At 40.1% G+C, this 20,194-nt stretch overlaps 1 protein-coding gene across 6 annotated transcripts in view; it reads right to left on the bottom strand.

Annotated features, from left to right (window-relative positions):
- The window catches only part of LOC143674264 (BEN domain-containing protein 5), a 1,810,590-nt gene that overhangs the window by 1,749,946 nt on the left and 40,450 nt on the right, over window positions 1-20,194 (bottom strand). The window contains exon 2 of one of the 6 annotated variants that reach the window (XM_077149717.1): window positions 635-775. The exons of the other annotated variants lie outside the window; for them this stretch is intronic. The gene's annotated coding sequence lies outside the window, so the exon portion shown is untranslated. The remainder of the gene's footprint in view (window positions 1-634; window positions 776-20,194) is intronic. 6 annotated transcript variants of the gene reach the window in all.

Below are 20,194 nucleotides of genomic sequence, written 5' to 3'. Positions count from 1 at the left end.
CTGATCAACACCTGACAAGGACTTGGTAAGTAATAAGATATAGAGACAAGGGGAAAGAAGAAATCATATAAGTTTCACAGTTCAGATCATAAGTAATTTGAAATGGTTTTTCAAAGTAATTTGAAAAGCAGTATTCATGGAAACAGTAAAGCCAGGATAGGGGGAAGGTTTGAGAGATATAAAGTCTTGGGAGAGAAACATCAGAGGGGATGTCTACCAAGAAACTGAAACTGCAAAACTAGCACAATGGTTGGCACAAAGTTAAAGTTTACTAAGTATTTTCTGGATGAACTACTAAATAAATGACGAAGTGAATTTAGTTGAATTATACAGGACTGACATAAAATAGCACAAAAATGTTGATAAGGATAATGACTTAGGGAAAACCACTGAATATGACAAGTCTTCAGTTACCATCAAAGAACAACATAATAGTAACATGTATAGAATATATTTACAAGAAATTGGGCAACAAACAGTAGAGATGAAATTGGTTGGCAGCAAAATCCACATAAGATCACATTTTAGTTAAACTTTACATGGCATATATGACTAAAAATCATAAACTAGTGATTGACGAGTACAGTGGTACTTGTGAACCTGACTACATGGCAGAATTCCTAAAAGTACTTACTTTGCCAAATGTCTCAGCATTCATCATAATTTGCTCAACACCTCTCAAAGGCACTTCTACGATCCTACTTTTATCATTTGATAGGGTTGCAAGCTGACAATGATAATGTGAATCTTTTCTTCCCATGGAACATCAAGAAGTCTAAAAGAAAGAAATCAGATCTGGGTCCACACCTTAGTCCACAAGAGTACATTTCTCTTCTGGTACAGAGTAATTGCATCACTTTCCTAATATCATAACTATGTAATATAGAGTGTATAAATTCCATGATCACTGATGCTTAAGAAAAAAAATTATTAAATCTCTAAGTCTAGAAACCAACCAAAAATTTCACTCCCAGAATTACCTAAGAAATAAAATGGCATCTCTCATCTGAAAATTTTCAGGTATACTATTGTATTCATCCCCTAATTTATTCATCAAACACTTACTGAAGACTACTAGATTTCTGCCTCCATGGTAGGTACTGGAGATAAGATTACCAAGATAGTTCTTACCCTGCTAACAAGGAAGACAAGACATAAAAACAAGTAATTATAATACAATATGTTAGGTAATAAAATAAAAGATTTAGGCACGGCACCAAAGGGTCACAGATAAGGAAGTGCCTAACTCCATCTCAAAACTTATAAACATTGTCAGGAAGAACTACACAAAACAGTTAAATTTTAGTTCACTTTTAAAATATGAAATGTTCAACAGGCAGACAAGTCGAGGAAAGCAATATGGGCAAAGAAAAAAACATGTACAACAGCACAGTTGTGTGAAAACCATGATGCATTCAAGGAACTGAAAATTATTGTTTAATGTTAGAACGTGGGTTCTGTATGTGGAGAAATTGCAGATACGATTAGAAATTAGACACGGACTAATGCAAAAGTGATGAAGAGAAGGAGAAGAAAAAGAATAGCTCCCACTTTCTAAGTGACTTCTACTGAAGTAGGGAAAACTCTGAACACCACAAAAGAAAGCACCGAAGTCTCTGAGATGTGAACAAATTTTTAATGCCGCAGCAGACTCAGAGGACTTCTGTCCAAAGTCTGAACCCTGAATATCCTTTGTCTCCAGATATATAGGCTAGCCAGCAGGTGGGAGTATGGGAAAAGGCAAGGGTGGTGTTGTAAATTCTGGAAAAATACAGAAACAGAACATGCAGGGCGGGAATTACCATGGGAATGGACAGAGGTGGTGCTATAAGCTCTGGCTGTTAGCTGATTTCTTTTATCTGGAAAGCAGACATTTCATCTTGCTATCCAGGTGGGCCTGGACATGACTAGGCAGATGCAGCAGATATTTTGTTTCACTACCTCTTTCAGAAAGCATGTTTTTTTATATATTCTTGAGAGTACGCAAAATTCATAAAGTCATTTTAGTAAGGAAATAAAGTAATAATACTGGGGCCACTCTAATGCACTACTTCATTCTCCCCTTTTGATGATATTATTCATCACATTTTATTCCATAGATGTAGCATCATTTTCGCTTATGGGAACTAATTCATATATATGACAGCTTAAGGGGTGTAGGCCTCTGAGATGAAGTAGGTGGGAGGCAGTGACTGTGCCTCCGATCCAGGTAGTATGGATGCACTTGTGGCAGGAGCCTAGGGTGGTGATCCCAAAGGGACAAAGGGAAGAGGCAAGATAGACTAGGGACAAAAACAGCATTCTGCAACTTATATAGGAAGGGAGGAGTTGCCTGGATATGGATGATGCCATCAAATTAAAATAAAATGAGTTATTTGGGAAATAATGAATACGGACTTCTTCTGCAAGCGCTAAAATTGCTAGATGCATGACAAAACACGAACACAAGGATAAAGAATGCTAAACTACAGGCATGATAAACTATATCACTCATTTCATGGAAGACTAAGTTAAAACATGACTACTAAAGCAGCTCTTCAAGCTTCAGCCATGCATAGATCAGTCAGCCCTGGAGTGACTGAAGCAAGGCTTGGAGTCAGATTTCCTCAGCCTTCAGCTATGCATAGACCAGCCAGCTCCAGAGTGGCTGGGGCAGGGCAGGTGAGTTCTTTATGCAGGGTCAGATGCAGCAGGTTTTCTGGGTTAGTCTGGCACTTCCAAGATGGGGTTGAGCCATTTCCAGATTTCAACTGGGAGTGGTGGATCCAGGGGATGATCTTGGCAATGCTGACAGCTGTAGGGGTGGAAAGGAGGACTATATAGGGCCCTAATCAGGTGAGTGTTAATGCCTGATTTTTTCCAATCTTTTACCCAGACTAACGATCCTGGGGTAAAGGAGTGCACAGGGGGTGTTAATTGTAGTGGGAATCTTTCATTTACCCAGGTGTGCAGCTGAGACAGGGTGGAGCTTAGGCCCTGGAGTTGCTTTCTTAAGGTCAATTCTCCAAATTGTGTAATATTTCCTTGGAGTTCTTTTATCAGAGGTGGAGGCCATCTGAACAAAACTTCAAAGGTGAAAATTCAGTTTATTTTGTGGGACTGCATCTTACTCTTAACAAGGCTATAGGGAGAACATAGTCCATTTTAGATTGGTTTCCTGACAGAGTTTCTTCAAATGTGATTTCAGGGTGAGATTCATTAGCTTCACTTTTCCTGAACTCTGCGGCCTATATGTGGAGATTCCACTTTATCCAAAGGGCTTTGCTGAAATTTTGTATAATTTGGGCCACAAATGCTGGTCCATTGTCAGAGCCCAGAGAGCTTGGTCAGGCCATACTGCAGAATGATATATTTGCACAAGAACCAAACTACTTTCTGGGCTTTTTCTGAGCAAGCTGGAATGGCTTCCACCCAACCTGAGAAAGTACAGACTCCTACTAATAAGTAGAGGTATCCCCTTGCTTGGGGAAGATCTGTGAAGTCTACCTGGATGTTGTCGAATGGCATTTGTCCCACAGCTTTAATTTCTGGGGCACGGGGGTGGCCCTTGCCAGTTGTTTAGAGCACAAGTTACACATTTAGCACAAACTGCTCAGGCAAGTTGATGCAGCCAAGGAATGTAAAAGAACTGTTGAAGAAACTGCTCTAGGACTGTTTTACCACAATGACTATTTTCATAAATTTATGAAACCACTACTGGGCCGAGTGCTTCTGGGATTGCTAATCAACCATCCTTGAATTTCCACCATCCATTCAGTAGGAGGGCATCACCTTCTAGGCTCGGCCAGATATGTTCACCCTCTGAATATTTTGGCTGTAGGCCACTTATAGGTACCAGTAGAAGTGCTGCTATTAAAGAGGAGTGGGTTCCCCTTAAGGTAGCTGCCTTGGCTTCTTTATCAGCCAGACAGTTCCTTTGAACTACTGCTGCATCCCCTGACTGATGCTCGGGGCAGTGGATGATGGCAACTTTTGCAGGGGCCCATACTGCTTCCAGGAGGGCCAGGATCTCCGGGTCGTGCTTTATTTCCTTTCCCCTAGCATTGATTACTCCTCTTTCTTTATATAGGACCCTGTGCACCTGAACAGTGTTGAAGGCCCTCAAGTGAGTGCAGATGTTGACGATGGAATTTGATCCTAACAGCAGGGCTCTGGTGACTGCTATGAGTTCGGCTTTTTGAGCCAAGGTGCCTACTAGGAAGGGCCCAGATTTTGTAATCGAGTCCAGGGTCACTACTGCATATTCCAATTTTTGCATTCCATTGTGGACAAAACTGCTACCTTCTGTGTAGTATTCTACATTGGGGTGGCAGAATGGCTGGTCCTTTAGGTCTGGTCTGCTGGAGAACACTTCTTCCAAGGTTTCTATACATTTGTGTTCAGGTAGGCCTTCTCCTGTCAGTAGGAGGGTAGCTGGGTTTAGGATGCATATGGCCTCCACTTCAATGTTCAGGCTGTCACATAAGAGGGCCTGATATTTCAGCAACTTGGAAATGGAGAGCCACTGATGTCCTTTTTGTTGGAGAACTGCCTTGATTTGGTGTTGGCCAAAGGTTAACTTTTCAGCATCATGGGTTAGGATGACAGCGATGGCTATGGCCCGCAGACAGGGAGGTCATCCTTTGGCTACCAAATCTAACTGCTTTGACAAGTAAGTTACTGGGCAATCGCAAGAACCTAGTTTTTGGATGAGGACCCCTGTGGTTGTTCCCCGTCACTCATGAACACACAGGGTGAAAGGTCTGTCAATGTCTGGGAGACCCAAGGCTAGGGCTTGGGTGAGTTCCTTCTTTAGAGTTTTAAAAGCTTTCTGTTGTTCGGTTCCCCAGGGCAGGTGAATTTTCAGCTCCTCACATAGCCTCATACAGGGGCTTGGCAACCACGATGAAGTTAGGGATCCAGATGCAGCAGAATCCTGAGGTCCCTAGGAACTCAGATTTGTCAAGTAGATGTGGGTGTAGGTACCTGAAAAACAGCTTGTTTTCTTTCAACTCCCAGGTGCTGGGTGCCTTGAGCAATGTGAAATCCTAGGAATTTCACTTGTTTTTTCCAAATTTGAGGCTTTTTGTTAGAGACCCTGTAGCCTCTTTGATTCAAATGGGCCAGAAGTGCCTGTGTACCTTCTAGACAGTCTTGTGAGGTGGTGCTGGCTAAGAGTAGATTATACACATATTGGAGCAAAAGGCTATTATGCTTCCTGTTGTGAAATTCCTGCAAGTCTTTCCCTGGGGTTTGGCTACATACAGAGGGAGAATTCTTGAACCCTTGAGGCAGGCATGTCCAGATTAATTGTTGTTTTTTTCCAGTGCATGTATGTTCCCATTCAAAGGCAAAAATGGAAGGCGGGCAATAGTGGCACAGTGGCAGAGTGCTTGCCTGCCATGCTGGAGACCTGGGTTTGATTCCCAGTGCCTGCCCATGCAAAAGAAAAAAAAAGGCAAAGATGTATTGGCTGACCAGTGCCAGAAGAAAGCATCTTTCAGGTCAAGGTAGGAGAAAAATGATGCTGTTGCAGGAATTAAGCTCAAGAGGGTATATGGGTTTGGCAATATGGGATGTAAGGTAACAGGTACTTTGATGATGGCCCACAAGTCTTGAACAGGGCAGTAATCGTTGGTGCCAGGTTTTCATACTGATAGCAGAGGAGTGTTCTGCAGGTACTGGCATTCCTGTAGTATACCATGAACAAGTAAGCGGTCGATATGTGCCTAAATTCCCACGTGGGCTTCTCGGGGGACTAGATATTGCTTAAGACACACTGGGGCCACTCGAAGATGGAGTTCCATAGGGACCGGAGGGGCATTTGTTGCTAGTTCTGGTAGACTATTTTCTGCCCAAACAGAAGGATCAACTCCTGGAGTTTTGGTCTTCTTTGGCAAGAAAGAGGTGCCACTCTTCCATCTGGGGGGCTGTCAGGGCCACCATGATTTTTTTCTCTGAGTCCTTTAGTGTCAGGAGACAGTCCCCTTCTGTATTGAAGCTTATTTGAGCCTGGAGCTTTGTTAAGAGATCTTGGCCCAGTAGGGGTACTGGACAGTCAGGAAGGTAATGAGAGATTTCTTGGGATCCTAGCAGACACTTACGGGCTGTTAAGAAGAAATGTTGAACTGAGACACCAGTGGCTCCAACAATGGTGGCTTGCCTGTTAGTTTTTGGCCCAATCTGTTGTGTGCCAATAGAATGTTCTGCACCTGTGTGTACCATAAAGTTCATCTTTTGGCCCCCTACTGTCATTGTGACCATGGGCTCCCCAGGGCTGAGTATGAAGGGGCCCAGTGTGTCTCAGTCTGAGTTGTCTTCAAGTCCTGCTAGACCTACGAAATCAGTAGCTCTAGGTTCTCTGCAGCTAGCAGGGTCTTTGTCCCCTTTTTCCGATCATTTGTTGGGGCATTCTGCTTTCCAGTGTCCCTCTTCCTTACAGTAAGCACACTGGTTCCTTCCCAGTGGAGCTGCTCTCCTGCAGTCTCCAGATGGCCCCCAGTAAGTGGGTGTTTTCTCTCCTGGCCCTGGTCGCTTGAAGGTTCCAGGTTTTGAGAATGGGGGCCTCCTAGTGCCACAGGTGAGTGTTGCAGCAAGCAGGTCTGTCTTTTTCTTTAGTTGGCAGTCTGCTACTCTCCGTGCCTCCTGGTCTCAGTTCATGTAGACTTTGGTAGTTACCTCAAGGAACTGGTATATATTCTTTCCAGAAAATCCTTCTAATTTTTGCAGCTTTCTCTGGATGTCAGGTTGGGCTTGCCCAACAAATGCAGTGCTAACAAGTTTGGTTTTCTGGTGTCTTGGGGTCAAAAGGAGTGTACAGTCTAAAGGCTTCACAGAGGCACTCGTGGAACTTCTTAGGGGCTTTGTCTGACTTTCGCAGGACTTCAGTGGTTTTTGACATATTAATTGTTTTCCTGGCCCCCTTTTTCATGACTTGAATGAGCACATTTTGGTAGAGATTTAAACTTTTTCTGCCAGCTTTAGTGTTTGGGTCCCACCATGGATTGGTATCTGGGAAGGAGTTTTGAGCATGTTGGGATGTGTTTATCGTCCCTACAGGAGCATTTTCTTCTAACCACTTCAGGGAGGCTTGTATAATCAGTCTCTGCTCTTCTGTATTGAAGATGGTGAAGCAGAGTTGATGGCAATCTTGCCATGTTGACTGATAGGTATGTATAACTGACTGGAGTACGTCGATCACAGCCTAGGGCTTCTCAGTGTAAGTGGGAGTATGGTTTTTCCAGTTTATGATGTCAGTGATTGAAAAAGGCTGGTAGACAAACAGTGATTGACCTCCCTGCAACTGGCCATCTGGATCATAGTAAACTGGACCTCAGGTTTTTCGCAGGGGCAATTGCAGAGTTCCTGAGGTACTGTAGGTTTTGCCAACTCGGGATCAAAGGTTCCAGGTTTGCAGGACTTCTGGAGGAGGTTCAGGTGGGCTGACCTTGGGAGAGATGGGAAGCCATAGCGGAGAGCTAGCTGGAGTTCCTGATAAGGTGGAGTTTCCAGTAGAGGGCATCAGGGGGAGCTGACGGTGTTTCTGGAACCACAGCCAGTGTTTGAGACCAGGGTCAGGAAACCAGAGCCGAGAAAAAGTAAGGCGGGGATGATGGGTCTTTATTGGCAGCAGGAAGGACCAGAGGTTTTTCCAAGGTCGAGGATTTAGGAAGGCAGGGGTAAAGAGTCTTTATTGGGGGCAGGGAGGACAGCCTTCTGTCCCCTTACTTGGTGGCCCAAGAGTAGGAAGAGGTTTTTTTTTTTTGTCAGTGGTGAGAAGTTCTCCAGGTTGGAAGCTTAGTGGTGGTTTGGGCTAATTGCTTTGCAGCAACTCCTCCAGGGAGTGGAATGCCCAGGTTGGTGCGGGCTACCAAGACTTTCACATGGCTTTCAATGCAAGCTTTTAGCCATGGTGGTGAATTCTGAACAAGATGAAATCAGGAGTCAATGTACAGAAACTGGTCAGGGTGACCAGGCTGTTGCGTGACAACTTGTCAGACGGCTCAGATCAGCTGTGGATTGAACGACCCCTTGGATGGCCATCCAACTCCAAAAGTGGGCCAGTTCAATTGGCAAAATTTGTGCAACTCTTGGGGCTTAAGGTTCAATCCATAGTTCCCAGTAAATTATTTTTTGAAATTCTTAAGGAGGCAGGCTAAGGGAGTTTTGCTCTCACTACCAACAATAGTGATCCTCCTGGGGCACCAGACAGCAAACAAATAAACAAGATGACAATTCCTTCATCCATCTCTGACTGCTTCCCTCGCAGGAATTTAGTGTCCTCTTGGCATGAGGCAGGTTGGTATAAACCCCCAACCTGGACTCCCTTTTTCTGAGAAGGCTGCCTTATGAGCCATATGAGGACCCAAGGAACTGCAGATCAGGACACACAATTCGCTTCATGGGTGACAAAGTCCCGAAGACTCAGGACAGAGCCTTGTCTCATTTACACTCTTTCACACACCAGGCACTTGACAATATGACAAGTTATGCTGCCTCCCAAAACCAGAGTGTATCTAACTACCGGGGGTTTCTCCTTCAGCCTCTCCTCTGTCCGAAGGGTACTCAGCCCGGTTTAGGAGGTGATCAGCCTCCTTTTCTGCCTGAAAGGCAGGACCTGTCAGTGCCTATGCCTGATTGAATGGCCATTCTTACCATTCCAATGGGCAGGGCTCCAGTCCAGTTCTCAGGGCTGCTGAAGTCCCTCCCAAGTCCAGGGAAGATGGTGTCCTGCTCCAACTAGATGAAAATAAACTGAAAGAAGAGGTTCCAGGCACGCAAGGGGATGATCAAGATCAATCTGTGACTCAGGGCTCCCCAGAGACAGGGAGGGGACACAAGGGTGTCTCTCTCTTGGAGTGCAGAGTTTCCCAGCCAATGCACCAAAAATGAAGTAGGGAAAACTCTGAACACTACACAAGAAAGCACCGAAGCATCTAAGAAGTGAACAAGCTTTTTATTGCCACAGCAGACTCAGGGAACTTCTGTCCAAAGTCTGAACATGAATATCCTTCGTCTGCAGATTATATAGGCTAGCAAGCAGGGTAGGAGCTACTATGGAATAGGTAGGGGCGGTGCTGTAAACTCTTGAAAAGTACAGAAACAGAACATACAGGGCAGAAGTTACCATGGAAACAGACAGGGGTGGTGCTATAAGCTCTGGCTCTTAGCTGATTTCTCGTATTTGGAAAGTAGACATTTCCTCTTGCTATGCAGGTAGGGCTGGGCATGCCTGGACATGACTAGGAGACGCAGCAGATATTTTGTTTCACTACCTCTTTCAGAAAGTATGTTTTTTTTTTTTTTTTTTTTTTTTTTTTTTAAAGGAAAGACAGAGAGAAGGAAGGAAGGATAGAAGGAAGGAAGGAAGGAAGAAAGGGAAACATTTTTAAACATTTTCTTGTTTTATTGTATTCTGTTTCTCCGTTTTTGTTACATGGGCTGGGGCCGGGAATCGAACCGAGGTCCTCCGGCATAGCAGGCAAGCACTTTGCCCGCTGAGCCACCGCGGCCCGCCTTTTTTGTTTTTTTTTATTAATTAAAGAAAAAAAAGAAATTAACACAACATTGAGAAATCATTCCATTCTACATATGCAATCAGTAATTCTTAACATCATCACATAGATGCATGATCATCATTTCCTAGTATATTTGCATCGATTTAGGAAAAGAACTAGCAAAACAACAGAAAAAGATATAGAATGTTAATACAGAGAAAAAAATAAAAATAATAATAATAGTAAAAAAAAAAGACACAAACAAACAAACAGACAAACAAAAAAAAAAACCTATAGCTCAGATGCAGCTTCATTAAGTGTTTTAACATGATTACTTTACAATTAGGTATTATTGTGCTGTACATTTTTGAGTTTTTGTATCTAGTCCTGTTGCACAGTCTGTATCCCTTCAGCTCCAATTACCCATTATCTTACCCTGTTTCTAACTCCTGCTGGACTCTGTTACCAATGACATATTCCAAGTTTATTCTCGAATGTCCGTTCACATCAGTGGGACCATACAGTATTTGTCCTTTGCTTTTTGGCTAGACTCACTCAGCATAATGTTCTCTAGGTCCATCCATGTTATTACATGCTTCATAAGTTTATTCTGTCTTAAAGCTGCATAATATTCCATCGTATGTATATACCACAGTTTGTTTAGCCATTCGTCTGTTGATGGACATTTTGGCTGTTTCCATCTCTTTGCAATTGTAAATAAGGCTGCTATAAACATTGGTGTGCCAATGTCCGTTTGTGTCTTTGCCCTTAAGTCCTTTGAGTAGATACCTAGCAATGGTATTGCTGGGTCGTATGGCAATTCTATATTCAGTTTTTTGAGGAACCGCCAAACTGCCTTCCATAGTGGTTGCACCATTTGACATTCCCACCAAGAGTGGATAAGTATGCCTCTTTCTCCACATCCTCTCCAGCACTTGTCATTTTCTGTTTTGTTGATAATGGCCATTCTGGTGGGTGTGAGATGATATCTCATTGTGGTTTTGATTTGCATTTCTCTAATGGCCAGGGACATTGAGCATCTCTTCATTTGCCTTTTGGCCATTTGTATTTCCTCTTCTGAGAGGTGTCTGTTCAAGTCTTTTTCCCATTTTGTAATTGGGTTGGCTATCTTTTTGTTGTTGAGTTGGACAATCTCTTTATAAATTCTGGATGCTAGACCTTTATCTGATATGTCGTTTCCAAATATTGTCTCCCATTGTGAAGGCTGTCTTTCTACTTTCTTGATGAAGTTCTTTGATGCACAAAAGTGTTTAATTTTGAGGAGCTCCCATTTATTTCTTTCTTTCTTCAGTGCTCTTGCTTTAGGTTTAAGGTCCATAAAACCGCCTCCAATTGTAAGTTTCATAAGATATCTCCCTACATTTTCCTCTAACTGTTTTATGGTCTTAGACCTAATGTTTAGATCTTTGATCCATTTTGAGTTAACTTTTGTATAGGGTGTGAGATACGAGTGCTCTTTCATTCTTTTGCATATGGATATCCAGTTCTCTAGGCACCATTTATTGAAGAGACTGTTCTGTCCCAGGTGAGTTGGCTTGACTGCCTTATCAAAGATCAAATGTCCATAGATGAGAGGGTCTATATCTGAGCACTCTATTCGATTCCATTGGTCGATATATCTATCTTTATGCCAATACCATGCTGTTTTGACCACTGTGGCTTCATAATATGCCTTAAAGTCTGGCAGCGTGAGACCTCCAGCTTCGTTTTTTTTCCTCAAGATACTTTTAGCAATTCGGGACACCCTGCCCTTCCAGATAAATTAGCTTATTGGTTTTTCTATTTCTGAAAAATAAGTTGTTGGGATTTTGATTGGTATTGCATTGAATCTGTAAATCAATTTAGGTAGGATTGACATCTTAACTATATTTAGTCTTCCAATCCATGAACACGGTATGCCCTTCCATCTATTTAGGTCTTCTGTGATTTCTTTTAACAGTTTTTTATAGTTTTCTTTGTATAGGTTTTTTGTCTCTTTAGTTAAATTTATTCCTAGGTATTTCATTCTTTTAGTTGCAATTGTAAATGGGATTCGTTTCTTGATTTCCCCCTCAGCTTGTTCATTACTAGTGTATAGAAATGCTACAGATTTTTGAATGTTGATCTTGTAACCTGATACTTTGCTGTACTCATTTATTAGCTCTAGTAGTTTTGTTGTGGATTTTTCCGGGTTTTCGACGTATACTATCATACCGTCTGCAAACAATGATAGTTTTACTTCTTCCTTTCCAATTTTGATGCCTTGTATTTCTTTTTCTTGTCTAATTGCTCTGGCTAGAACCTCCAACACGATGTTGAATAATAGTGGTGATAATGGACATCCTTGTCTTGTTCCTGATTTTAGGGGGAAAGTTTTCAATTTTTCTCCATTGAGGATGATATTAGCTGTGGGTTTTTCATATATTCCCTCTATCATTTTAAGGAAGTTCCCTTGTATTCCTATCTTTTGAAGTGTTTTCAACAGGAAGGGATGTTGAATCTTGTCAAATGCCTTCTCTGCATCAATTGAGATGATCATGTGATTTTTCTGCTTTGATTTGTTGATATGGTGTATTACATTAATTGATTTTCTTATGTTGAACCATCCTTGCATACCTGGGATGAATCCTACTTGGTCATAATGTATAATTCTTTTAATGTGTTGTTGGATTCGATTTGCTAGAATTTTGTTGAGGATTTTTGCATCTATATTCATTAGAGAGATTGGCCTGTAGTTTTCTTTTTTTGTAATATCTTTGCCTGGTTTTGGTATGAGGGTGATGTTGACTTCATAGAATGAATTAGGTAACTTTCCCTCCGCTTCGATTTTTTTGAAGAGTTTGAGGAGAGTTGGTACTAATTCTTTCTGGAATGTTTGATAAAATTCACGTGTGAAGCCGTCTGGTCCTGGACTTTTCTTTTTAGGAAGCTTTTGAATGACTGATTCAATTTCTTTACTTGTGATTGGTTTGTTGAGGTCATCTATGTCTTCTTGAGTCAAAGTTGGTTGTTCATGTCTTTCCAGGAACCCGTCCATTTCATCTAAATTGTTGTATTTATTAGCGTAAAGTTGTTCATAGTATCCTGTTATTACCTCCTTTATTTCTGTGAGGTCAGTGGTTATGTCTCCTTTTCCATTTCTGATCTTATTTATTTGCATCCTCTCTCTTCTTCTTTTTGTCAATCTTGCTAAGGGCCCATCAATCTTATTGATTTTCTCATAGAACCAACTTCTGGTCTTATTGATTTTCTCTATTGTTTTCATGTTTTCAATTTCATTTATTTCTGCTCTAATCTTTGTTATTTCTTTCCTTTTGCTTCCTTTGAGGTTAGTTTGCCGTTCTTTCTCCAGTTCTTCCAAGTGGACAGTTAATTCCTGAATTTTTGCCTTTTCTTCTTTTCTGATATAGGCATTTAGGGCAATAAATTTCCCTCTTAGCACTGCCTTTGCTGCGTCCCATATGTTTTGATACGTTGTGTTTTCATTTTCATTTGCCTCGAGGTATTTACTAATTTCTCTTGCAGTTTCTTCTTTGACCCACTCGTTGTTTAAGAGTGTGTTGTTGAGCCTCCACGTATTTGTGAATTTTCTGGCACTCCATCTATTATTGATTTCCAACTTCATTCCTTTATGATCCGAGAAAGTGTTGTGTATGATTTCAATCTTTTTAAATTTGTTAAGACTTGCTTTGTGACCCAGCATATGGTCTATCTTTGAGAATGATCCATGAGCACTTGAGAAAAAGGTGTATCCTGCTGTTGTGGGATGTAATGTCCTATAAATGTCTGTTAAGTCTAGCTCATTTATAGTAATATTCAGATTCTCTATTTCTTTATTGATCCTCTGTCTAGATGATCTGTCCATTGATGAGAGTGGTGAATTGAAGTCTCCAACTATTATGGTATATGTGTCTATTTCCCTTTTCAGTGTTTGCAGTGTATTCCTCACATATTTTGGGGCATTCTGGTTCAGTGCATAAATATTTATTATTATTATGTCTTCTTGTTTAATTGTTCCTTTTATTAGTAGATAGTGTCCTTCTTTGTCTCTTTTAACTGTTTTACATTTGAAGTCTAATTTGTTGGCTATTAGTATAGCTACTCCTGCTCTTTTCTGGTTGTTATTTGCATGAAATATCTTTTCCCAACCTTTCACTTTCAACCTATGTTTATCTTTTCGTCTAAGATGTGTTTCCTGTAGACAGCATATAGAAGGATCCTGTTTTTTAATCCATTCTGCCAGTCTATGTCTTTTGATTGGGGAATTCAGTCCATTAACATTTAGTGTTATTACTGTTTGGATAATATTTTCCTCTACCATTTTGCCTTTTGTATTATATATATCATATCTGATTTTCCTTCTTTCTACACTCTTCTCCATACCTCTCTCTTCTGTCTTTTTGTATCTGACTCTAGTGCTCCCTTCAGTATTTCTTGCAGAGCTGGTCTCTTGGTCACAAATTCTCTCAGTGACTTTTTGTCTGAGAATGTTTTAATTTCTCCCTCATTTTTGAAGGACAATTTTGCTGGATATAGGAGTCCTGGTTGGCAATTTTTCTCTTTTAGTAATTTAAATATATCATCCCACTGTCTTCTAGCTTCCATGGTTTCTGCTGAGAAATCTACACATAGTCTTATTGGGTTTCCCTTGTATGTGATGGATTGTTTTTCTCTTGCTGCTTTCAAGATCCTCTCTTTCTCTTTGACCTCTGACATTCTAACTAGTAAGTGTCTTGGAGAACGCCTATTTGGGTCTATTCTCTTTGGGGTGCGCTGCACTTCTTGGATCTGTAATTTTAGGTCTTTCACAAGAGTTGGGAAATTTTCAGTGATAATTTCTTCCATTAGTTTTTCTCCTCCTTTTCCCTTCTCTTCTCCTTCTGGGACACCCACAACACGTATATTTGTGCGCTTCATATTGTCATTCAGTTCCCTGATCCCCTGTTCAAATTTTTCCATTCTTTTCCCTATAGTTTCTGTTTCTTTTTGGAATTCAGATGTTCCATCCTCCAATTCACTAAATCTAGCTTCTGTCTCTTTAAACCTACCATTGTAAGTATCCACTGTTTTTTCCAGCTTTTCTACTTTGTCCTTCACCCCCATAAGTTCTGTGATTTGTTTTTTCAGTTTTTCTATTTCTTCTTTTTGTTCAGCCCATGTCTTCTTCATGTCCTCCCTCAATTTATCGATTTGGTTTTTGAAGAGGTTTTCCATTTCTGTTCGTATATTCAGCATTAGTTGTCTCAGCTCCTGTATCTCATTTGAACTGTTGGTTTGTTCCTTTGACTGGGCCATATTTTCAATTTTCTGAGCGTGATCCGTTATCTTCTTCTGGCGTCTGGGCATTTAATCAGATTTCCCTGGGTGTAAGACCCCGCAGGTTGAAAGATTTTTCTGTGAAATCTCTGGGCTCTGTTTTTCTTATCCTGCCCAGTAGGTGGCGCTCATGGCGCTCATCTGTCTGCGGGTCCCACCAGTAAAAGATGCTGTGGCTCCTTTAACTGGAAAGCTCTCGCTGCAGGGGGGGGTCACCAGCCGAAGCGGCTTGGGGGAGTGCCAATCCGAATCTCCCAGCTGGCCTGGGGATCTGCACATGGGGAGGGTTGCCAGCCTCTGCGGCTTGGGGGAATGCCTGTCCAAATTTCCCAGTCGGCCCAGGGCACCAAGCGTGGCAGGGGGGGCACCGGCCGCCACGGCTTGGGGAAGTGTCTATCCACCATTACCAGCCGGACCAGGAAGCCACGTGTTTGGAAGGGACTCTGGTCGCCATTCTCCGCGGCTTGGGGATCTCCGATCCAATTCTCCCAGCTCGTCCGGGGGTCCGCGCGTGGTGGGGGTCGCCAGCAGCCGTGGCTTGAGGAGACCGCCTGTCCAATTCTCCCAGCTGGCCCAGGAAGGAGGGAGGGAAGGACTCCGGCCACCTGCCGCCCCAGCCCGGGGAAGCCCGCGCCCCTCGGCAATCTCACCGGAGCGAGTTCTCCCATCCAGTCAGCCGTTCCAGAATGGGGTACGCTGTCTTCTTGGTCTCTGTCGTGGCTCCGGGAGCTGTTCTGAATCGTTTCTACTTCTCTAGTAGCTGTTCTGGAGGAGGAACTAAGACCCGCGCATCTTTTTTTTTTTTTTTTTTTTTTTTTTTTTTTTTTTTTTCCCCATAATTTTTTTTTTTATTAATTAAAAAAGAATTAACAAAACAATTAGAAATTATTTCAATGTACATGTACAATCAGTAATTCTTAATAACATCACATAGTTGCATATTCATCATTTCTTAGTACATTTGCATCGATTTAGAAAAAGAAATAAAAAGACAACAGAATAAGAATTAAAACAATAATAGAAAGAAAAAAAAAACAAAAAAAACAAAAACAAAAAACCTATACCTCACATGCAGCTTCATTCAGTGTTTTAACATAATTGCATTACAATTGGGTAGTATTGTGCTGTCCATTTCTGAGTTTTTATATCCAGTCCCGTTGTACAGTCTGTATCCCTTCATCTCCAATTATCCCTTCTCTTTTTTTTTTTAATTAACAGAAAAAAAGAAATTAACCCAACATTTAGAGATCATACCATTCTACACATGCAATCATTAATTCTTAACATCATCACATAGCTGCATGATCATCATTTCTTAGTACATTTGCATTGGTTTAGAAGAACTAGCAACATAACCGAAAAAGATATAGAATGTTAATATAGAGAAAAAAATAAAAGTAATAATAGTAAAATCAAAACAAAACAACACAAAACAAAACAAAAACCTATAGCTCAGATGCAGCTTCATTCAGTGTTTTAACATGATTACTTTACAATTAGGTATTATTGTGCTGTCCATTTTTGAGTTTTTGTATCTAGTCCTGTTGCACAGTCTGTATCCCTTCAGCTTCAATTACCCATTGTCTTACCCTGTTTCTAACTCCTGCTGAACTCTGTTACCAATGACATATTTCAAGTTTATTCTCGAATGTCCGTTCACATCAGTGGGACCATACAGTATTTGTCCTTTAGTTTTTGGCTGGATTCACTCAGCATAATATTCTCTAGGTCCATCCATGTTATTACATGGTTCATAAGTTTATCTTGTCTTAAAGCTGCATAATATTCCATCGTATGTATATACCACAGTTTGTTTAGCCACTCTTCTGTTGATGGAGATTTTGGCTGTTTCCATCTCTTTGCAATTGTAAATAATGCTGCTATAAACATTGGTGTGCAAATGTCCGTTTGTGTCTTTGCCCTTAAGTCCTTTGAGTAGATACCTAGCAATGGTATTGCTGAGACCCGCGCATCTTACTAAGCCACCATCTTCTCCAGAAGTCTCCGGCTATGGCCGCCACCGGGGGTACCCGGTTCCTGTGCGTCGCCACCGCTGCTCTAGAAAGTATGTTTTTTACACATTCTTGAAAGTACACAAATTCATAAAGTCATTTTAATAAGGAAATGCAGCAATAATACTGGGGTCACTCTTATGAACTACCTCACTATACGCTAAGTATTCTGATCTTCATACTAGCCTGGAAAAAGTTGGTATTATCCCAACTTTTATAGGATATAAAAAGTTATATTTTTTTATATATAACTATTTTATAGGTAAAGCTCAGGCAGGCAAGGTAATTTTCAGGTCATGCAGCTAGTAAGTAGTTTTGTACTTAGGATGCTACCTCTTATCCACTGTACTTCAGTAAAGAAATCTAGAAGACCATAGTATGAGTGGGGAACTAAAAATAATTCCAGCATTTACTAAAGTTTAAAGTTCAAGGTGGAAAGGCACGTGCTGAGATCAAAGAAGTCTACCTGAAATAGTGGAGAGCCTTCCATATCATACTGAGGAGCATGGGCTACACTAACATTGATGAAGTGCCACAAAAGGGTTTTCGAGAGCATAGGAAGATATGGTTTAGATATGCATTTTTAGAAAGATCCCTAAAATCAGGGAACTCTTATAATTATTTACCCTTCTATGTATACTTATAAAACTTTCTCCTTATGACTACTTTTATTACTACTATTACTACTTGCACCACCACAACCACTATCACTATCACTATTAATACTAATACTACTAATACTGCTATTACAACTACTACTGTTACTACTACTGTTATTACCAATTATTTTAACAGTTTAGAAAACATAATTTTCTTGAATAATATGCCAATCTCTAATTCAGTTAGATTCCAGAAGAATCCTGTTTCTTCAGACTAATGATTTAGTAATGATTTAGTAAATAACAAACACATGTTTTCTCAGGAGGAACAGGAACAGACTATCCTGGTTACAGGCAAAGAACAACTTCTTCACATTTAAAAATTCATTCCACAATGGATAGAAGAAAGTATATACAGTTTTCTGTACAACTCCTTTGAAATTTTGAAACTCAACCCTATCTGGAAGGGATGGAAATATTTTCCTTCCATTCCCTAAAATTATTCTGGAGATCAAGTACTAACGGTATTTTGGGAAAATGCTTCTAAATCATTAAAGTCATTTTACTTTAATGACTTTGGACTAGCTATTAAAGGATGGGGGAAAGAAAAAGAAGATGCTGCTTCATGAAATACAAAGAAGAAAAAAGAAGAAGCTATTAATTTTAACATATATTGAGAACTTTTGTATTCTAGGAACTTGATATAATACAGAAGAGACCAGATCCTGCCCCCGAGTCCCCTAACATGGAATCATTCTTTGTAATATGGAGTGTGTGAATTCCAAGATCATCTATCACTTTATTAGACTGTCTAATCAAAATCTCAAACTCACTTTGCTCTGATTTCCTAATAAGCTAATTTTTACAATGTCTTATTTAATTTTCTCCTTTACTTGGCTAGTATAAAAAAGTTCCCAACTCTAGTAGCAGAAGTTCTCATCATCATGAATAAAATACTCTCTGTAAGTGCCAAATTTGAAAACTGGATTGTAAGGGTATTGTTTCATCAACTATTTCATTAATTATCTGCATGACTTCGGGTCATCTGTAAGAAATTATCTTAGGGAATCTTATATTTTACATAAAGACTAATAGGATCAAATAATTTATTTATTCATTCAATAAGTATTTTGTGAGAGTTAAATGCTTTATTTTCCAGGAATTGTGCTGAATGTTTGGAAAATAATGGTAAATGAAAATAGTTCTTATCACATGGAACTCAAAGTCTAGTGGGTCATAATTTTAGAAAGGATGAATTAAAACAAATAATATAATTTACTTTATAATTATTGCATGAATACTTGTGAACTGGGTTAAAATCATAGAATTTTAGAGCTAAAGGGAATCCAGTCTAATCTGGAAGTGAAGGAAGTAAAATTCAAAGAGATAAAATGATTAAATCAAGGTCATAAAAGAAATAACTGGTTGAGATTAAACTAAAACCCAGACCTCCTGACTGTCTTAGTACATTTTGCATCAAATCGTGACACCTCCCCTTTCTCTTACACCAAAGTGACTGCTCATCTTTGTGTTCCATGAATTAAGAACATAAAACTGAATATACACACACCCCCTAAAATTGGTGTGCGCTGGACTTTCTCACAAATATAAGTATGTACCATACTCTCACAAGTACAAAATATAATTTTAGTAGAAAATTGCAATGCTTACCCAGAAAACATAAAATACACAAGACAGAGGAAGAGAATCAAAATGCCCCCACCCCAAATTCCCATGTGTCCAATACAGCTTCCTCTCATCATCTTGTTAAGGCTGCAGTCAACTCATATAGACAAATGTTATGAGAGCAAAAGTAAATACACTCCCTAGTCTCCATCATGTCTGTTCACTACTCTATTCCAGAGGCTAATGACTAAATTGAAAACACAAGAGAAGCAAAATCTAACTCCTCTGTGGGCCTCAGCACTGATGTGATGCTTTGGCACCTCTTTGAACTGTCTCAGTACTTATCAGTTATCTACCTACAATTAAGCAATTGCTGGTCTTCACTCAGCTCTTGTTTCAGGGGAATAAAATACTCTACACAGAGTATTTTACACAGAAAGGCCCACTTCAGGACCAAACTTGGAGCTCAAGGTTTTTCTTCATGCTGAACGTGTAATATGAAGTCTGAAACATCTGAAAATAACTGTAAATTCAGGCATCTGGATATTGGGCTTTATTTTTCTATTAATTACAAAGAAAAGAACAAAAGGTTACAAAGGAAATGCTCCAACTGTCCATGTATATTTGGCGTATTACTAAACTTGGCAATTTGATTATATATGCCAGGAAATGGCATAATAATGTATACTTTTCTAGTCATCTAAGTAAAAAGCACCATGATTAAAAAAAGAAAAAAGTTACCAATGCAATGGAGTGATAATTAAGAGTGGAATGGAAGGTTGAGTGTAATAAGAAATAAAAATTTATAAATCTATTGGAAATATAACATTTTGCTTCTCATGCAAAAATAACTATAAAAGAAATTTTGAATTAAAAAAAGAAGACTCACTTCAAGTGTGCAAATACCTTTCACATTTGTTCCATGCCTTAAAACTTAAATCTCTGTTTTCTTGGTTCAGGTAGGATCCTGTCAGAATTCAGGATTCTTCCTTTATAGCTTGTGCTCCTATCATTGAAGTCTATGCTACAGATAATATACTGTCTACAAATAATGTAATGGTGAAGAATGGGAATAAAGGCTTTGAATTAAGACAGAGCTGAATAAGTCCTTCATCTGTCATTACTAACTGAATGAACTTGGCCAAGTTATTTAATGTTATTAAGC

Source organism: Tamandua tetradactyla, chromosome 2, assembly GCF_023851605.1.
Source record: "Tamandua tetradactyla isolate mTamTet1 chromosome 2, mTamTet1.pri, whole genome shotgun sequence".
Taxonomy (NCBI): domain Eukaryota; kingdom Metazoa; phylum Chordata; class Mammalia; order Pilosa; family Myrmecophagidae; genus Tamandua; species Tamandua tetradactyla.
Note: the sequence above shows the minus strand (reverse complement) of the source record. Positions and strands in the feature narration are given on the sequence as shown.